This window comes from Elephantulus edwardii, unplaced genomic scaffold (assembly GCF_000299155.1).
Source record: "Elephantulus edwardii isolate Elephantulus edwardi_28Jun2011 unplaced genomic scaffold, EleEdw1.0 scaffold00010, whole genome shotgun sequence".
NCBI classification, from domain to species: domain Eukaryota; kingdom Metazoa; phylum Chordata; class Mammalia; order Macroscelidea; family Macroscelididae; genus Elephantulus; species Elephantulus edwardii.
Window position 1 is genome coordinate 8,473,832 of NW_006399760.1, and position 19,835 is coordinate 8,493,666.

Sequence of the window (19,835 nt, forward strand, 5' to 3'; positions counted from 1 at the left end):
AGCAATATTTGACAGACAGAATTGAGTTATAAAGAATGGATGAGAGACCTTTATTATCATTCAGCTAATGTATCAGGTGTTGGTTCCACCTGAAACCCCCTTAGGTATATGTGTCTTGTTCCCACCCTTACCCCTGCTCTGCCAACATCCAGCTCAGCTCCACATGTTTGCTCCTCCAGCTCCTCACTTTCCCTACCTTTAGCCAATCGTGTTTTGAGGGCTCTGTCCTCTACGCATTTCTGTCTACCTCTCTACTCCCCTGTGATGTTGTATATCTCATGCAGTGTGGGTGGGATGTCCCCCTGATGATGTCTTTTCTCCTGAAGTCTGTTGTCCTCCTTTGTCTCAGAAGTGGCATGAGCCAGGAGCCCCAATATAAGCAATGTTTCTATTGTCTATTGTCATGGGTCTACAGAGTGGCCTGGCCAGGATCCTCAATTCTCTTCTTTACTCTCCATGATGGTTCAGTAGCATGTGTTTGACTTCCCTCTTTTATATCCATTCCAAGGGAGAACCTATATCTCTGTAGAGCCCAGGCCAGGTTTTCACCAGTCAGGGGGGGGGGGCATAACTCTTACTTGTGGGATATGCATACCAATATGTAAATATTGATATGTTTATAAAATAAACTGATTCTGACTCATAGCAACACCGTTGGGCAGAGTAGAACAACACTATAGGTTTTATAAGGCTGTAAATCTTTATGGCATATATTGTTCCTGTAGAAAGGCTGAATGGTTTGAACTATGGATCTTGGTGGTCTCATGCTTTAATCACCACACCACCAGTGCTTCTTTACATAATATGTATATATAAATAATGCAAAGCTGTTGATTTTGTGCACCACTGAGTCAGAACTAACCAATAACTGATCCTCCAGAGGGTTTTCAAAGCCAGTAATTACATGAGAGAAGATTGCCTATCTTTCTTTCACAGAGCAGCAGGTGGATTTGAACAATGTACTTCTGAGTTGACAGCACAATTTCCTATCTCTAAGTCACCAGAACTCCCATAGCTATATACATTTAAATTAGGTGTTTAAATCCACTACAACAAATCTGCACAAAGTGCTTAATCCTGATTTGTGGTGCTATCACATTGCCACCCTAATTATTTTTAAACGATGATGCTAAATTTCTGAAATGATGCAGCTTCTAATTGAGTCTTGGAAGTACCTTTACTCTTTGACAATCTAGAAGGCACAAGAGAGAAATTTGTCACATTTTTATTTGTCTCATTTGGTTGGTGTTTGTCTGGCCAGCTCCAAGTCCCTAGAAAGAGCATAGGGTTTTCTTTGAGCACCAACGTTGCTAAACAAATAATTAATCTTCAAATAAAGCAGCATTGGTTGCCAGGAGGTTAGCTATCAGGCATTAACTGTTATCTTTTGATGCCTGAAGAGGAAAATGATGGCTGACATGGAATTAGGCAATTAGTAAAATCTAGGAACTTTCTTTAAAGAAACAAATTTAAGTCTGGAACCAGCAATAATAATAATTATAAAGAATAAGAGAGAAAAATTATATCTATGTTCTTTATTTTGTTCTCTACCAGTGAGTTGGTAAAAATCCATACACTTGTCTAAATAAATGCATTTCCAGATTTTGTTGCTTTCTCAACTTTCTTGATTTTCTTTTGACAGGTTTATTTCTCTTTCCTCCCAAATGTAGCACTTTTCTGTACTGTAGGAATTTTGAGTCACTGAATCTTCCTGAGACATTGATAATCTCCACCTAATACATTGTAGTGCTAGTGAGAAGCCAAGGAAAATTGTAAAGTGTCATCATCTTGTCTTTAGGTGATTTCATTGTTAAAATTCTTTTAGTGAATAACATACCCTGATTTTTAGCTGAGATGACTTGATCACCGCATTACAACCTGGCAAATCTGAAAATATTCTAGATTATGAGAAAGATGATCAAATCGAAGACATATACATTTTCAGCCTGTATTGAGGGGTGGGGGCGTGTGTGTGTGTACGCACGCACGCACAAGAGAGAATGGAAGACAAGCACAGAGAAATAACATAGATCTTTTTGTTCCTTAAATAAAATTGAAATATTTTATTAGTTTTATAGAAACATTTAAGTGGTCTGGAATTACAAAAAGGTAGGGAAATTGAGGGCAAAATAAAATTGTTCATCATATAAGCAGAAATTGTAGAAAATAGAAGCAGAGATGTCCTTAAAAGTACTTTGAAGAGTTATCTGAAATATTATATCATCCTAAATCTTGAATTCTCTTGAATTATTTTGTACTTGATTGTATGAGTCACATCAAGTGACCCTGTTTTCTCTCTTACAACTCTATAGAGTTGAATTCCCATTTAAGATAAAAGAAAAAAAAATCCACATAAACCACTCAAAATGGCTTTCGTCTATTTTTCCTTCTTGATCTCAGCCTTCCAATATACTTTTTTCTTCGTTCTACTGTTTTATATTTTATCCTCAGAGGGTCTTTTCAAAGGGAAGCCCAAAAGGCAAGAACTTGCCTTGATTTGAGATTATTGACACTCACTGTGCTGTTCAACTCTCATAAGTCTTTGCTGCAATTGAAATCTTTTTTCAAATTTTGTTCACAGAGTAGACTAAAACAGAGACATTCTTGAAAATAAGTTTATTTTCATTTTAAAGTTAAAATTGACTTCTTTAGTTCCATTTTTTAAGTTAAATGCAGACACACTATATTTTATACAATGAACTCAAAACTTTGCAACTGTCATTTGAAAGTTTATTCTTGCTTGTGCCTTAGGACCTAAAACATTGTGTAAGCCCAATGTTATTGATGTTAGGTGCTATCAAGTTTCCTCTGACTCATAGTGGCCTTCTGATTGAAAAATTGCTCTATACTTTGTCACCATCACAATTTCCACCATACTCAAGTTCATTGTACATGCAGTTCAGGAGATCAAGAGACATGTTGTCTTGGCAAAGTCTGAATTCAGAGACCTTTTCAAATTATTGAAGACCAATAATTCCAGTTTAAAGACTAAGGGACATCTGATTTGGATCAGGACCTTTTCAGTCTCTTGATACACATCTATGAGGTGGACAATGAATAAGGATTATAGAAGAAGAATTGATGCCTTTAAACTCTGGTGTTGAAGAAGACTACTGAATGTCCCATGGACTGCCTAAAGAAATAATGTTTTAAAACTTGTGTCTTAGAGAAACGATCCAGAATATTCCTTGGAGACAAAGATAATAAAGCTTCCTCTCACATACTTTGGACATGTTGCCAGGAGAAATTATTTTTTTGAAAAGGACATCATCCTTAGAAAGGTGGAGGGTTGGTAAAAGAGAGGACAGCCCTCAACCAGATAGATTAGCATAATAAATGGTGCAATGGGCTAAAGTATGTCAGAGATGGTTAAAATGAAACAGGAAAGGACAGGGTTCATATCTGATGTTCATAAGATCACAAAGGGTCATACTCGACTTGACAGCTTCTAACAACAGTAAATCCATTGTTTAAGTTACTGTTTTAATATATCTTCAACAAGACCTTCTTTTTTTTTTTCTGGCCCTCTGCTTTCCCCAATTTGATGTCTTTTGCCAATATATGGCAGCTACTTAAAATATGTTCAATGTATGTAAGATAAAATTTCAGCATTTTTACCTCTAAGGATTGTTTGTTCTTTTGTCAGTCTATGAACTATTAATTATACTTCATCATCACCAAATTCCGAAGGTATCAATTCTTTTTCATTATTCCTCACTCGTTTTTCAACTTTCACAGGCATGTGAAGTAACTGAGAATATTAGGTCAGGTGCACTTTATCCTGTAAACTTGTAACTTTGCTCTTTAACCCTTTAAAAAAGACCTTCACAGCAGATTTTCCCAATGTAGCATGCCTTAAATTTTTAACTGTTGCTACCATGGCTACTGACTGTAAAGCCAAGTAAAATTACATAATTGACAGCTTCAATCGTTTCATCTATCGTGAAGTTGCCTATTGGTTCAGTTATAATGATTTTTACTTTCTTAATGCTGAAACGTAGTACACATTGAAGGTTATTGTCCTTGATCTGCAGCATGCAGTAAGTGTTTCAACTCTTTATTTTCTGCAGACAACACTGTGTCATCTGTACAGCTTAGATTGCAGATGAGATTTCTCTAATCATGGTGTCACATTCATCTTTATATAGTTCAGTTTCTCAAAATACTTGCTCAGAATAGATATGGATAAATTATATAACCTGATTCATACTTTGTTGATTATAAATCTAGTTTCAAGAACAGCTTCTTAGTCTGTATATAGGACTCTGATGAACACAATTAAGTTTTCTGGAATTCCATTGTTTTCAGTGTTGTCTTTAATAGAATGATATAGATGGAGTAAAGGATGTTTATTTGCTGATGTGGTAAATAATTAAAAGTGAGAAGACACTCATTATTGAAATGTGGAATGTAAAACCAATCTAGAAAAATAAGAAGCTGTTAGTAGATAAATGAAATGCACACCGTTTAACAGGTATTAATGAGCTGAGAGGGACTTGTATTGGACCTTTTGAACAAGACAAACATATGTCCTACAACTCTAGCCCCATTTGTCAATATGGCCTTTTTATCTGACTGGTAATTCTGTTAGATTTGGAATAACAAATTGAAGAGAGATGGTGTTGCATTCATCTTCAAATTAGCATTTCAAGACTTATCAAAAGTAAAATGCTGCCAAGAGCAGGATAACATAGGAAAGACCTCTTAATACAAATATTATTCAAATATACACACAAATCACTGAAGCCAAAAATAAAGAAATTGATAATTTCTACTTTTGCATTCTGAAATTGATTGAGCATACAATCAAATGTCCTCGTAATACTTGGTGAGTGGAAGGCACAAGTATTAATCAAAGAAGAATTTGTTGTTATAACTGTTGTTGTTGTTATGTGCTGTCAAGTCACCTGCAACTCTTAGTGACCCTATGTACAACAGTCCTAAACCATGCTCTATCCTGAGCCAACCTTATTGTCTCTGATACCCCTACCCCATTACTCCAGTCACTGAGTCAATCCATCTCAGCGAGTGTCTTTCTCTTTTGTGCTCTCCCTTCTCCCGCCCAAGCATAATGTTCTTCTCCAAGGAACATGCAACATGCCCAAAGTATGTCAGATGGAGCTTCAGAATCCTTGCCTCCAAAGAGCAGTCTGGTTTCAACCTCTCCAGGATTACCAGTTAGAAAATATGGCCAAGTTGACAATGAGCCCAGAGTTTGCATGATAGTATTTTGTGCAATCAATAATTTGCTCATTGTAAATGCCTTTCTTTAAAAATATAACCAGCAACTACAGAAATGGATGCCACTTGATGGAACATACAGGGGTAAGATTGACTGCATCTGCAGAAAAAGTAAAAAAAAAAAAAAAAGAAGAAGAAGCTCATATGCTGTAGTCAGAACAAGATCAGAGACTGATTGTGGAACAGAGGATCAATTACTTCAATTACTCATATATAAATATGAATTGAAACAGAAGAAAGTAAAAACAAGTCCAAAAGAGCAAAAATATAGCTTTATGTTTATTCCAACGAAATTTTAAAACAACCTCAAGGTCATATTTGATCCATTCAGCTCTAAGTAAGAAAGATAAAATGAGGTATTGGTCAAGGACATCATGAAGAAAGCAAAATGTCATTAAAAATAGAGGAAAGCAATAAACGACTAAAATAATTATTCAAAGGGACTGAAAATTCAATGAAGAGAAGTTAAAGTGAAAGAAAGAAATGATGATATGAGAGAGTTGAATAGAAAATTTTGAAGAGATAGAGTTGAAAAACCAAAAGTGAAGAACTATACTATTTCTCAGTGGAAAGAACTGGAAAAAATTTGTGCCTTGAGTTGCAATATTGAAAAATTGTACAGGCAAAATATTTAATAATACTTAAATCATCAAAAGAATATAGAAAGGATAAACAAAACTGTTGTTTCAGAAAAAATTTACCAATACCGAGCCATTTCAGGAAGTAGGCATCAAGAGCCAATGGTATTAAAAGAAGTCTAAATGACACTCAAGGCATTTACGCAATATAAGGAATTAAAAGAATAGCATTCAGGGTAATTCAGTGAGCAGATGCAACCTTGGCCAGCTCACTAATCAGTACCAAGAAATTCATAAGACACCTACTTGAAAACCAACTAGAAGATATCAGTATTTGTGTCCATTCACCCCAAACAGGATCTACCAGAATGTAGAAACTGCCAAATAATATAATTTCTACCACACACACAAGTAAAATTTTTCTAAAGATTATTGAAATGCATCTGGGTTTGTACATAGACAGGGAGCTTTCAGAAATTCAATTGGATTAAGAAAGGATCGAGGAAAAAGAGATTACCATTGTTCATGTCAATTGAATCTTGGCTGAAGGCAGACAATAACAGAAATATTTCACTTGTGCTTTATTGACTAGAAAATGGGAAGACAAAGCAAAAATGAGATACATGGTGCTGAGATGGTTTGGTAGTCACAAATAGTTGAAAATATTTCTGTTTCACATACAACACTTATTTACAGAGTCTTAACATTCATATGTTATTTTTTCTTGAGCAAATGTCAAAACATATATTATTAAATTTAGAATATACTCACACTTTAAAGTATAAACTAAATGCTATTTTACTGTATCAGAGAAGATGACTCAATTTCTCTTTTGACCTGGGAGAAATAATGTGGTATCAGGGTTAGAGGAAGACCCATCAACAACCTGCAATATGTAAATTACACAACCTTGCTTGCCGAAACTAAGGAGGCCCTGAAGCCATTGTTGCAGAAACTGAAGGACTGTAGTCATTAATATGAATTGAAGCTCAACATCAAGAAGACAAAGATTCTCATCACTGGACTAATTGGCAGCAATATGATGGATAGACAAGAAATTGAAGCCATTAATTTTAGCTTACTCGTCTCCACAATTAACATTCTTGGCATAAGCAGTTTGGAAATCAAAAGATGAATTGCATTGGGGAACTCTGCTGTCAGGTACCTCTCCAGAGTAATGAGAAGCAGCAATGTCAATCTAGAACCAAGGTGAGCCTAATCCAGGCCCATGATCTATGCAATTACTTGCTATCCTCAGAAAGCTGGACAATGACAAAGGATGACAGAAGAAGAATTGATGCCTTGGAATTGTGGTGGTGGAGAAGAGTATTGAACATACCATGGACTGCCAAGAACAAACAGGTCTGTCTTGGGGTGAAAACAAATTTTTCCTTGGAGGCAATAATTTCAAAATTCCATCTTCATAGGTCCCATACTTTGGGCATGGGGCCAAGAGGGACCAGGAAAAGAAAATCATACTTGGAAGGGTAAAAAGACAATGCAGGAAAGGAAGACCTCTGATGAGATAGAGGAACACAGTAATTTGAGTAATGTGGTAGGGGAGTCTGAATCAGGGAGAAGGGCTCAGGATAGGGCAGAGTTCAGAGCTATTACACATAAAGTGACTATGAGTCGCAGGTGACTCGATGGCACAAAACAATAACAACAACCCCCACCACTACCACCACCACCACCATAGATTTATTGTGTAAAATTGTTTAAAAGTGCAAGTTATGCCTAATAATGTTAGGTTTTTGATTTTCCAAATAGGATTTCAAATGAATTCATGTCATGTTGTGATCTAGTAAAATTTGGTTCACACTCAAAGCTTCCCTACATCTTTCCTTTATTAACTGGGAAAGTGACACTAAGAACGAATCCCTAAGAGTTTAGCATGCATAGATTCATTGCTTTCTTGCTTATTTGACTTGAAAGCAAGATATTTCTTACAGAAAATTCTGCATGCCCAGGTGACTCTGGCACATTAGATGTTGTCTCTATCCTTAAGCTGTAATTATGTGGTATGACAGCCTTGTACACTCAAATTATGTCCATTCTGTATCTTCTGTTGTGGAACATAAAAATACATTTTAATTTAAAATTTTCTAATCAATGCATTGCATAAAAGGAAAGTTAAGAAATTACTTAAAAAAATAAAACTGAAGATTGTATGTTTGGAAATAATAGAAAACAAACCAAAAAAATAGCCAATTCAATTCCCATTAAGATGGAGCTTCAAGGAAAAGAACCCAATTTATATAAATTAAAATAAAGAAAAATATGTCAAAATTACTTTCCAAACCAGAAAGAGAGCAAGGACACTGTCTTTTGTTGAGGCAAATAAAATATTATCTTTCACAGTTGACAATTGTATCTATGAGCACTCTAGTAAAAAAAAAAGTTATTATGTTAGAGTTGCTTCTTATAAATTTCTCAGTCTACAAATCTAAATGTGAAAAGCTATAAGACAACTGTCAAAGGGCTGTAAATTTTTCTCCCACAGAGCTTCTGATGGATTAAAAATGCAATAGATATTCAGCCTTTTGGTTAATAGCATAGCTATGCTATGGATTGTGCCACTGGAGATTATTAAATAAGGAGGTATATTTGTATTATCACAGATCTTAAGGCTACTGGAGCTCTGGGGCTGTGGTCTCTTCCTTGTCCTGCTGGTAATTGAAAAGTTAGTAATTCAAATTCACCAGCCATTAGCAAAAAAAAAAAAGAGCTGTCTTCCTGATGCGAAGATTTACAGGTTGGCAAATTTGGTGGAAGGACACTTGGAATCACAATCAACACTCTATAACAGTGGATTTTTTTTGTTTGTGTTCTAACAGAAAAGAATTACAAGTATAGAGAAGCAACGATGTCAGTCTAAAGACTAATCTGTACCAGATTCTTAGTCCTGGTTTTCTCTCATTATGCATCTGAAAACTGGACAATGACTAAGGATGCCAGAAGAGTCAAAGCCTTTGGGTTTTGGTGCTGGAGAAAAACATTGAGCATGTCACGGGCTCCCAAAAGAACAAATAAGTCTAGCTTGGGGAAAGTGAAACCAAGATTTTCCTTGTAGACAAAGATGGTGAAAATTCTGTCTCACATACTTTGGGCATGTTGTCAGGAAAGGCCAATTCTTCAAGAAGTACGAGAGAAAGACCCTTAATAAGATGGATTGATACAGTGACTATGGTGATGGAATCAAGTGTGTTGGAAATGGTGAGGCTGCCAGGATAGGGCTATATTCAGAACTGCTGTCCAAAGGGTCACTATGAATCTAAAATCATAGTTGATTCGATAACAGGCACATAACATCAATAACAACATACTAACTGAAACATGTTTCCATCCAGAAACTTCTTGTCAGCTGTCACTGAGCTGACTATTGGGTCAAGGGAGCCTCATACACAACAGAATGAAATTCTTCCAGACACATGTACAACAATATGAAAATGAGATCCTAGTCAATCACTATAGGACTTTGCTGATAGGACCATTGTTCACTGACTGATTTTCAGAAGTAGAACACCAAAGCTTTTCTTTTTCTTTTTTTTTTCCGTTGCCCATTTGGGAAGGGTGTATGCCAGGGATGTGTCCTATCTCCATACCTTTTCAACCTGTAGGCAGAGCAGATTATCCGAGAGGCTGGGCTCTATGAGGAGAAGCTTGGCGTTAGGATTGGTGGACGATCTATCAACAATCTGTGTTATGCAGATGACACAACCCTGCTCGCTAAAACTAAGGAGGACCTCATACACTTACTGCAGAGGGTCAAGGACTGCAGCCTTCAGTATGGACTGAGGCTCAATGTCAAGAAGATAAAGATTCTCACCACTGGGCCAATTGGTAGCACCAGGATGGATGGCAAAGACATTGAGATTGTTCACAGCTTCAGTTTGCTCGGCTCCACAGTCAACACTCTTGGCACCAGAAGCCAGAAAATCAAAAAACGTATTGCGATGGGAAAGTCTGCAGTTAGGGACCTCTCTAAAGTACTCAAGAGCAACGGTGTCTCTCTGGAAACTAAGGTGCGCTTGATGATACAGGCCATGGTTTTTGCTATCACTTGTTATGCATCAGAGAGTTGGACAATGACTAGGGAGGACAGAAGGAGAATTGACGCCTTTGAGCTGTGGTGCTGGAGAAGAGTATTGAATGTACCATGGACTGCCAAGAAAACAAACAGATTTAGCCTAGAGAGGATTAAACCAGGCTGCTCCTTGGAGGCAAGGATTCTGGGGCTTTGTCTGACATACTTTGGACATATTGTAAGGAGAGACGGGTCTTTGGAGAGGGACATCATGCTGGGTAGAGTGGAAGGGCAGTGCAGGAGGGGAAGACGCTCTATGAGGTGGATTGATTCAGTGACTGGGGTAATCAGGATGGGTGTGTCAGGGGCAATGGGATTGACACAGGATAGAGCAAGGTTTAGGGTTGTTGTACATAGGGTCGCTATGAGTCGCAAATGACTCGACGGCACATAACAACAACAACAACAGCCCATTTCAGTCTGGAAGTCCCACTGAAATCTGTTTAACATTATAGCATTATGTGGCCCACCACAGACAGGTGGTGACTGTTCATAAAATATATTGTTCAGCTGTGCCGTAAAATTGGAAATGAATTGAGAATTCTGTCACTGGACTATGAACACTTGTTCCAGAAGCTCAGCATAAATGTTTCTGCAGAGCATTACCCTGGTCCTTGAATAAACCCATACTGTATGTTTTTGTAAATAAATTTTAGTGAAATGCAGTCACACAACATTACCATTGTCTATATTTGCTTTCACTCTACACTAAAAGTTGAATAGTTATGACAGAGATTGTGCTTAAGAAAATATGATAATCATTCCTTAAATGAAAGTTTACTAACCCTGTTATACAGGACACATTTTAGGGATAAACTGTCACAATTCTTTAGAGAGATCTAGTGGCCTTATTAGCAAGGAGATGTACCTCCATCACGAACGCAGGAGTTTGAATCCACCAGCTGCTCCATGGAAGAAAGATAGGAAATCTCCTCTAAAACAATTTAAAGCCTCTGAAAACTTGCTAGAGGGTCGGTAATGAGTCTGTTCCTATTCAACGACCATAAACAACATAGCACTTCTTTACGATTTTCAGAATTAAGTTCCATTGTGTCCATATATTTAATGGCATACAGGTTAGTACTGGAATGACAAAGATAAAGAAGGAACATAAATAAAACTCTTAGTGCTTTGGGACATAGCTGGTAATGGTCAATTTCTATGTTTGTAATCACAAATATCTGGACCATCTCACCAGACATAATCTGCATTTCAGATAAGGATTCTGTATCTATATCTAGCTTGAATTACTTTTCCTAAAGGTTTGCTATTTGTCATTAGTAACAGGTGTACTGAGATCAAGGACTGATGCTATATAAACTGCAGCTATTTCAGTTCCATCCAGACATTTGGATGCAGAATGCCCTAACTGGCCATCCCCTTTCTCTGTCTCTGTCTGTGTATGTCTCCTTCTGTCCTGCTACTCTTGTCCGGTTGACTTCTTCTTTTTAGTCTCTGCCCCTACATGACTTGTCTTCCTTCAATGTTTTCTTTACTATAAGCCTGGTGCTCTCTTTCTCACTGTCTTCTCTCATTTCTCTCCATTTCATTTATTCCTTGTCCTTCCCTTTCTGACTCCCTAATCCACAGACGTCGCACAAATTCAATAGCTGTAGATCTGCCCCTAAATTGTAACTTTCAATATTTTATTAGGAAACGAAATTGAGAGCTGCCTAATGATCCCAAGAGAAGACTCTCCCAATTTAACATAACCTCTAAACAACATTTGGGAGGCAATTTCACAGGACCACAGTGGAGAAAGCATTGCAAAGGCACTGGTGCAGGGCAGTTTAAAGTAATATGCATTTTGGTTCCTCCTCTTTGCTTTTAGCACAGCCATGGGGGTCCTGCAGACATTTGCTCCTGGTACTGCTGGCTTCTCACTGCCATTTTTATTAAAAAACTAACAAGGAGCATTAAGCAGCTCCCTGTTTAATTTCCCATAGAAAAGCAATAGTTTCCAGCAGCGCACTGGTACAGGGATATTTAAATGCAAAATGCACAGCTGTGCCAAATGTATGTGCCAGAGCTAAAAGGGTTTCTTAATATGACAGGTTAATACCATGGATTTTTATTTCATTTGCCACTGAAACAGCTAATCAGGGAGAACTGGACCTGTGGAAGCTGAGGTGAAATTGAGTAGTTGTTAAAAGAAAAAGAACACGGTTTGTCAGTCTTCGCTGAGTTTGATATTATGCGAGCACAGAGCTGCCGAATTGACCAGAAGCTACCTCACAGGCTAATTTGTCCCAACTTACCCAGGCTTATCTAGAAGTTCCCTACACAGGATTGCTACTTGAATCAAGTTTCTACTCTGTCATGTACTCTGGTCCTGCTTCTATCCATCTTTGATAAAAGCAAAATTTATTAAGACAAAATCAAGAGAAGGTCACCCAGATGAAACCTTGAAGATATGTGAATCTCAATCTTCAATTTGCCTCTGGCGCTGAGAAAAATCAATGTTTAGTGATGTGAATAATTGTAGAAAAAGAGAATTGAATTCTGATTTTATGGAAATTCTGGATAAGGCAGGCATCCTGGCTGTGTCAGAGGCCCAACCTGATCTAACCCAGCCCAATATTACAGGAAAACAATCTTTTGGTACTATTTTTTAACAGACATGTCTTTTCAGTCTGATTATTCTCTCTATCTCCAGGTTCTGGAGGACTGTCCCTTCCCTTTAGTCTAGAAGCATGTTGCCATGGAATCAGTTCTAACTCATGGTGATTTTATATGTCACCAAGTACAACACTTGATGATGAATTTTGGGAAGTTTAACATCAGGACTTTTTTCATAGTGCCACTGGGTGAATTTGAACCACCAATCTTTAGATTAGCAGTTTAATGTAATGCATTTGTACCATCTTAATTCATAGCTTGTTGTTGTTGTTGTTGTTGTTATGTGCTGTCGAGTCACTTGCGACTCATAACTTACATACACAATTTTGCAAAAATATATACAATCAATCTTGACAACTGCTGACAGGAATTCTGGCAAAGCCCTTTAATGTTAAGAAAATGTTTAAAATCTTAGATAATGACATAATATTGGCCTTTAAAAAAGTTAGATCTATTTTTCTCCTGCAAGAACAAAGCTTTGACAGTAGGTTGAAAAAAAACCCCTTTGTGTCAAGAAGAAGATTGGCAAACACATTTTAAGTTGTCTCTTATAGAATGTTATTCCCTGCTCATGAGGTGAATTTTTGGTTGGCCCTTGGGCATCCTTTCTGACATTGCCACTCAAGTGCTAGTGTTCAGTGTTTTAAATCCAGATCCATTGTGGCCAAGATGCCAGTAGAACATATTACAAAATGTTGACAGTTCCATTCTAGTTTCAAATGATAGAAAGGGTCAATGATTAAGGTGTGCAGTAGGCTCTGGCCCATACATTTAGAAAAAACACAAGGGCATAGAAGGGTTCAAAGTCGTAGGCTAATCAGGGCAAACTAAAAGAAGAAATTTTTAGGGGATTTGTTTGCTTATAGCTCAGAGAACAATTCCCTTGCTTTCAAATTAAATAATTTCTGCTCTGCTTCCTTAAACAAACATGGGGAAGAAACTACTGAAGGTTTTGAGTAATGTTTTTAAAAAGAAATTGAAAATGGACATTTATCAATGAATCCATGAGCTACTTCTATGAGCAAAGGCATGAGAGGTTAGTTCTCTAAGATGAAAATAAAAGAAATAAAATGACAAAAAAATAAAAAAGAAAGTATATTTGAGAAGATGGCTTTTAAATGATTGATCTAAGGAAAAGCTATTATATTTAGAGAAGAAGAAATAATTAGATCACCTGTAGTTTCATCAAGCAGAAAACATGATATATTAATGACACTGAAAAGATGTTTCAATTTATTGTGGTTGAATGGTGGTAATATCTATATAGTACAACACCTTGGACACTGGCTTCAGAACACACACTAAGTAACAACACTTGGAGCTATTCTACATATACATTTCTACTGCATGTTTGATGCTGTATTAAGTGTTTTATAAAAAATAATGAAATTAAAACTCTTATTTAGTATTTGAGATGACTTAGGTCAATAATGAGAATAACTAATGGATAACATTCATATCTTGGACTTTAGAAGGATGGTGGGGGAGGAAATTACAAGGTCACACAATTTAGTGGGTGGAAAGAGGAAGTAAAAGAAATGGGAAAGATCTGACAGAGACATGAAAAGATGGGGAAATGGTGGGCATAGCCCAACTGTGATTTATTTTATAAAACACAATGTATGGGAATGATTATATGAAACATAATTTTAATGAAGGGAAGTGTGAAACACACTCAAAAACCCCACCTTGTACATGAATGAAATATGTTGTTCTTGTTGTTGTTCTGTGCCCTTGAGTCATTTGCGACTCAAAGCGACCCTATGTAAAACAGCCCTAAAGAGTGCTCTGTCCCGTGCCAATCTCATTGCCTCTGACGCACCCATCCCAATTACCCCAGTCACTGAATCAATCCACCTCATAGAGGGTCTTCCCCTCCTATGCCGTCCCTCCACTCTACCCAGCATGATGTCCCTCTCTAAAGACCTGTCTCTCCTTACAACATGTCCAAAGTATGTCAGGCAAAGCCCCAGAATCCTTGCCTCCAAGGAGCAGCCTGGTTTAACCCTCTCTAGGATGAATTCGTTTGTTTTCTTGGCAGCCCATGGTACATTCAATAATCTTCTCCAGCACCACTGCTCAAAGGCGTCAATTTCCCTTCTAGCCTCTCTAGTCATTGTCCAACTCTCTGATGCATAACTAGTGATTACAAAACCATGGCCTCTATCAGGCGTACCTTAGTCTCCAGAGAGACACCATTGCTTTTGAGTACTTTAGAGAGGTCCCTAACAGCAGACTTTCCCATCGCAATACGTTTTTTGATTTCCTGGCTACTGGTGCCAAGAGTATTGACCGTGGAGCCCAGCAAACTGAAGCTGTGAACACTCTCAATCTCTTTGCCATCCATCCTGATGCTACCGATTGGTCCAGTGGTGAGAATTTTTGTCTTCTTGACGTTGAGCCTCAGTCCATACTGAAGGCTGCAGTCATTGACCCTCTGCAGTAAGTGCATGAGGTCCTCCTCAGTTTCAGCGAGCAAAGTTGTGTCATCTGCATAACGCAGATTGTTGATAGATCGTCCACCAATCCTAACGCCACGCTTCTCCGCATAGAGCCCAGTCTCTCAGATAATCTGCTCTGCATACAGGTTGAAAAGGTATGGAGATAGGACACATCCCTGGCGTACACCCTTCCCAATTTTGAACCATGCAGTGTTGCCCTGCTCTGTTCTGACGACTGCCTCTTGGTCCAAGTATAGGTTTCGCATTAGCACGATTAAATGTTCTGGGATTCCCATTCTTCTCAGAGTCAGCCACAGTTAGTTATGATCCACGCAGTCAAATGCCTTTGCATAATCAATGAAACACAGATAGACATTCTTCTGGTATTCTCTGCTTTCAGCTAAGATCCATCTAACATCAGCTACAATGTCCCTAGTACCACGACCCCTTCTAAACCCAGCCTGGACTTCTGGCAGTTCTCTGCTGATGTACTGTTTCAGTCGTTTTTGGATAAACTTCTGTAGAATCTTGCTTGCATGTGAAATCAATGATACTGTTTTGTAGTTTCCACACTCAGTTTTGTCGCCCTTCTTTGGGATGGGAACAAATATAGACCTCTTCCAGTCACTTGGCCAAGTGGTTGCTCTCCAGATTTCTTGGCACAACTTGGTGAGCACATCCACAGCAGCATCTGTTAGGTGAAAAAAAATTTATACATTCAAACAAAAATCCAGAGGTGGAAAAAAAATCTTCTTTCTGAAAGGCTATACATCCCCCCTCCAATCAATCTGTATAATGAGCAAATAAATAATTGAGAATACAGATTGCATGAATAAGAATGTGGCATCAAATTTGGAGAAAGATTCAATAACCTACATTATACATATGACACAGTTTTCCTTACAGAAAGTAAGACTTAGAGAAGTCCTTAGCAAAGAACAAAAATCATAGCCCTCAATGTAGCTTACCTCTCAACTTAAGAAAACAAAAGAAAAAATTCTCACAACTGGGCCAACAGACAACATTATGACAGAGAAAATGTTAATAATATTTCATTTCCCTTGGACCCACAATGTGATCTTTACTATATTGGATTGACAATCTTCATGAAGAAATAAAACAATGTGTTGCTGCATTGAGAAAATCTGCTGTCAACGACTTCTAGAAAGTGTTTAAGAGCAAAATGTCAGTTTAAAGACTAAAATATTCCTAATCAAGTCAAGGTATTTTCCAACACTTCATATTCATGTGAAAGTTGAACAATGGAGAAGGGATACTTGACAAGAAACAATGCCTTTGAATCAAGGCATTGGCAAAAAGTATTGAATATCCCACAAACTACCAAAAGAAGAAACAATGATAGCCTAGAGAAAGTGCAATTAGGCTGCTTCTTAGAGGCAAGGATGATGAAACTTCATCTCACATACTTTGAGAATGTGATTAGGAGACAACAGTCCTTGGAAAAGGACATGATGTTGGAGAGTTAGCAAAAAAGAGGAAGATTCTCATCAGATGGATGAAGACAAGGACTGTAACAATAGGCTCAATAAGCTGAAATAGTGAGAAAGACACAAGAAAAGACAATATTTCTATAAGTTGTTCATAGACTTACTATGAGTTGGAATTAACTCAAAAGTACCTGGCAGCAGTCATAATCTTTGATACGCTTCTTTTTATAGAGATTTTCTTTCCATTCTCTGGTTTCTAACACTACATAATTTACATGCTGATGAACTAGATCTTGGCCCAACTCCAGACAAGTTCAGAGTCTTAAAATAATATTTCACAAATGAATGCACCCCACTTTTCTCTTTCATTTTTAACTCCCTACTTATTTTTTTGTCAACAAATATAAACAAATTAATGATTCCATTTTGCTTGCTGAAATAACTTTTTTCTTGTTGTAGAGTTTTACCAACAGCGTCTTTAACTCAGTTTTTTTTAGATGTAAATAATAAATGCGAGAAAGTATATCCTTTTCTCATCCACAAACACTGAAATGGTTTCTGAAACATTAAGACCTGTTGGTCACTGTCAGAAGGCCTCTCTAACTCAGAAATCCTCCTTGACTGTGGGGATAATTTATCTTTTTGTGCTCAGCTAAAAGAATGTTCACTACTAAACCCTACAATTTATTTACTCATAATTATGCCAGTGTCTGCAGACTGCCTTCTTTTTAACATTTCAAATCCTGACTTTGAAGGTATAATGTGCTTTTATAAGCAAAAGTGCTTTTAAAACTTTTGTAAAGTTAAGTGTTAATGATTCTTTGACAAGATTTGTTTATTCAAAGAATGTCAATAGGCAAGAGTAACTGAACTAGTAGGATTCTAGGTGCTAAAATTCAACAAGTCCTAACTTTGCAAAGTAAAAATGGAGACTTTGTTAATATTTGGTTTCTGTCAGCTTATTTTTTGCTTCTTTTTCTGTTCTATTTTTTCAAGTTTGTACTTTTATATGAAGGTGTTTATAGGGAGACAGCATTAACACCTAAGGAAGAGAAGACAGCATTTAATACATCAGAGATGAATCAGTTTTTCGCTAGGGAAATTATTACTTCTTATTGGTTTGAAATAATACCAGAAATATTAAGGAGAATCTCTTTAATGTATTGTTTTAATGGAGGTGATATCTCTAAAATGAGATCATTGAAAGCTAAACAGAACCATAAAATTCTAGAACTCTCTTTCCTAAAAGCACTCTAGCTTTTCAGTATATACATAAATAATATTATCAAAATCCTACTTCCAATCAGTTTGATTTTAGACAGATATACACATGCTTTAATTTTTTTTCATGAAACATGTTCCTTCTTTTATTTATTTTCTCATTGTTCTTTTTTTCCATTTTCTTCCACTGTCCAGAGTTTACTTGAATGCACAATTTCTGTGTGTCTACAGAGAAGCTGAAACTTATGCTTCTTCAAGGAGTAGGCTTTGAGAATTGTCTGCTTTCTGAATCAGACCAAAACCTAGAATTACTTGGAAAAAAATTAAATAAACTTTGACAGATGTGGAAATTATCAAACAATATAATTAATATCACATGCAAACAAGCTCCTGCTGGAAATTATCCAAAAACAACTTGAATACTACATCAACAAAGAACTTCCAGATATGCAGGCTGGGTTTAGAAGGGGTTGGTCGTGGTACTAGGGATAGTATAGCAAATGTTAGATGGATCTTGGCTGAAATAAGAGAGTACCAGAGGAATGCCTATCTGTGTTTCATTAACTATACAAAGGCATCTGACTGTGCGAATCACAACAAATTGTGGCTAACTCTGAGAAGAATGGAAATCTTAGAATACTTGGTTGTGCTTATGCAAACCTATACTTGAACCATGAGGGAGTTGTTAGAACAGAGCAAGGAAGCCTTGTATGGTTCAAAGTCAGGAAAGATGTAAACCAGGGATGCAACCAATCTTCACACCTTTTCAGTCTATATGCAGAACAGAAAATCTGGGAATCTGGACTCTAGGAGGAGGAATATGGCATTAGGATTGGAGGAAAACTCAGCAACAACTTGCATTATACCAATGACACAAAGTTGCTTGCCAAAACTGAGGAAGACCTGAGGCATTTTGATGCAGAAGGTCAAAGAATGCAGCCTCTAATATGAATCAAAGCTCAATTTCAAGAAAATAAAGATTCTCACCACTTGGATGATTGGCAGCATCATGATAGATGGTAAAGAGATTGAGATTAACAACTGCAGCTTGCTTGGGTCCACAATCAACACTTTTGGTACCAACAGCTAGAAAATCAAATGATGAATTACATTGTGAAAGTTTGCTGTCAGAGACCTCTCCAGAGTATTGAAGAGGAATAATACCACTCCAGAGACTCAGGTGTGTCTGATATAGGACATGTTCTTTGCAATTACTTGCTATGCATCCTAAAGCTGAACAGTGACTAAGGATGATAAAAGAATTGGTGCCTTTGAGTTGTGGGGCTGGAGAAAGACTATTAACTATACCATGAACTGCAAGGAGAATAAACAAGTTCATTCTGGAAAAGGTTGATAGGAGGCTGCTCCTTGGAGACAAGGATTTTTGAAGCCCCTTTTGACATATTTACGGCATTTTGCAAGGAGGGACCAGTCCTTGGAGAGGGGCTGAAAGGGTGGTTGAAATGGTGGAGGGACAGCCCAAGAAGGGAAGACTCTGGATGAGATGCCTCAGTGACTGAGAAAAAAGGAGTAGGTGTGTCAGAGAAAATGAGATTGCCTCAAGATAGAGCAGGATTCAGGGCTGTTATATATAGGGTCACTATAAATTGCAAGTGATTAAACTCAGTGGCACATAATAACAGAACAACAAGGACCTTGAAACATAGAATCAAAATATGCAGATTTCATGTTGATACTTATGAAACTCAAAATTGACTACTGAAGGCAAACTATTGAGGACAGAGATCCAAGAATTACCTATTTAAAAAATCCAAGTAATAGCAACGCTTAATTTCTTTTACATCAGAAGGTAAGTCATCTTTTTTTTTAATTTCCAGTCATTCATTGTTGCACTTTTCTCCCCGTCTACCCCACCCCCACCCCCAGTTAGCTCTTCTCCTTGAAAAGCAAAACTCCTTCATTGGTATACAAGCCCACCCCATCACCCCCCCCATCCCCACCCACACACACTCCCACCTCCTTCCCCACCCCAAGTATACTCCACTCTGCAACCTTCAAGCAAACTAATTATCAGTTATAGGAATTAAATTTCCTTCCAGAAAAACACTGGTGTTAGCTTGTTTGAACTTAGGCTCCCCCGGCCCCTTTTTGTTTTCTTTAGGTGACATTAAACTGATTCTTTCTCATAATGACCTTATGAGTACAAAGCAAAAGAACACTACCCAGACTTTTGCCATCA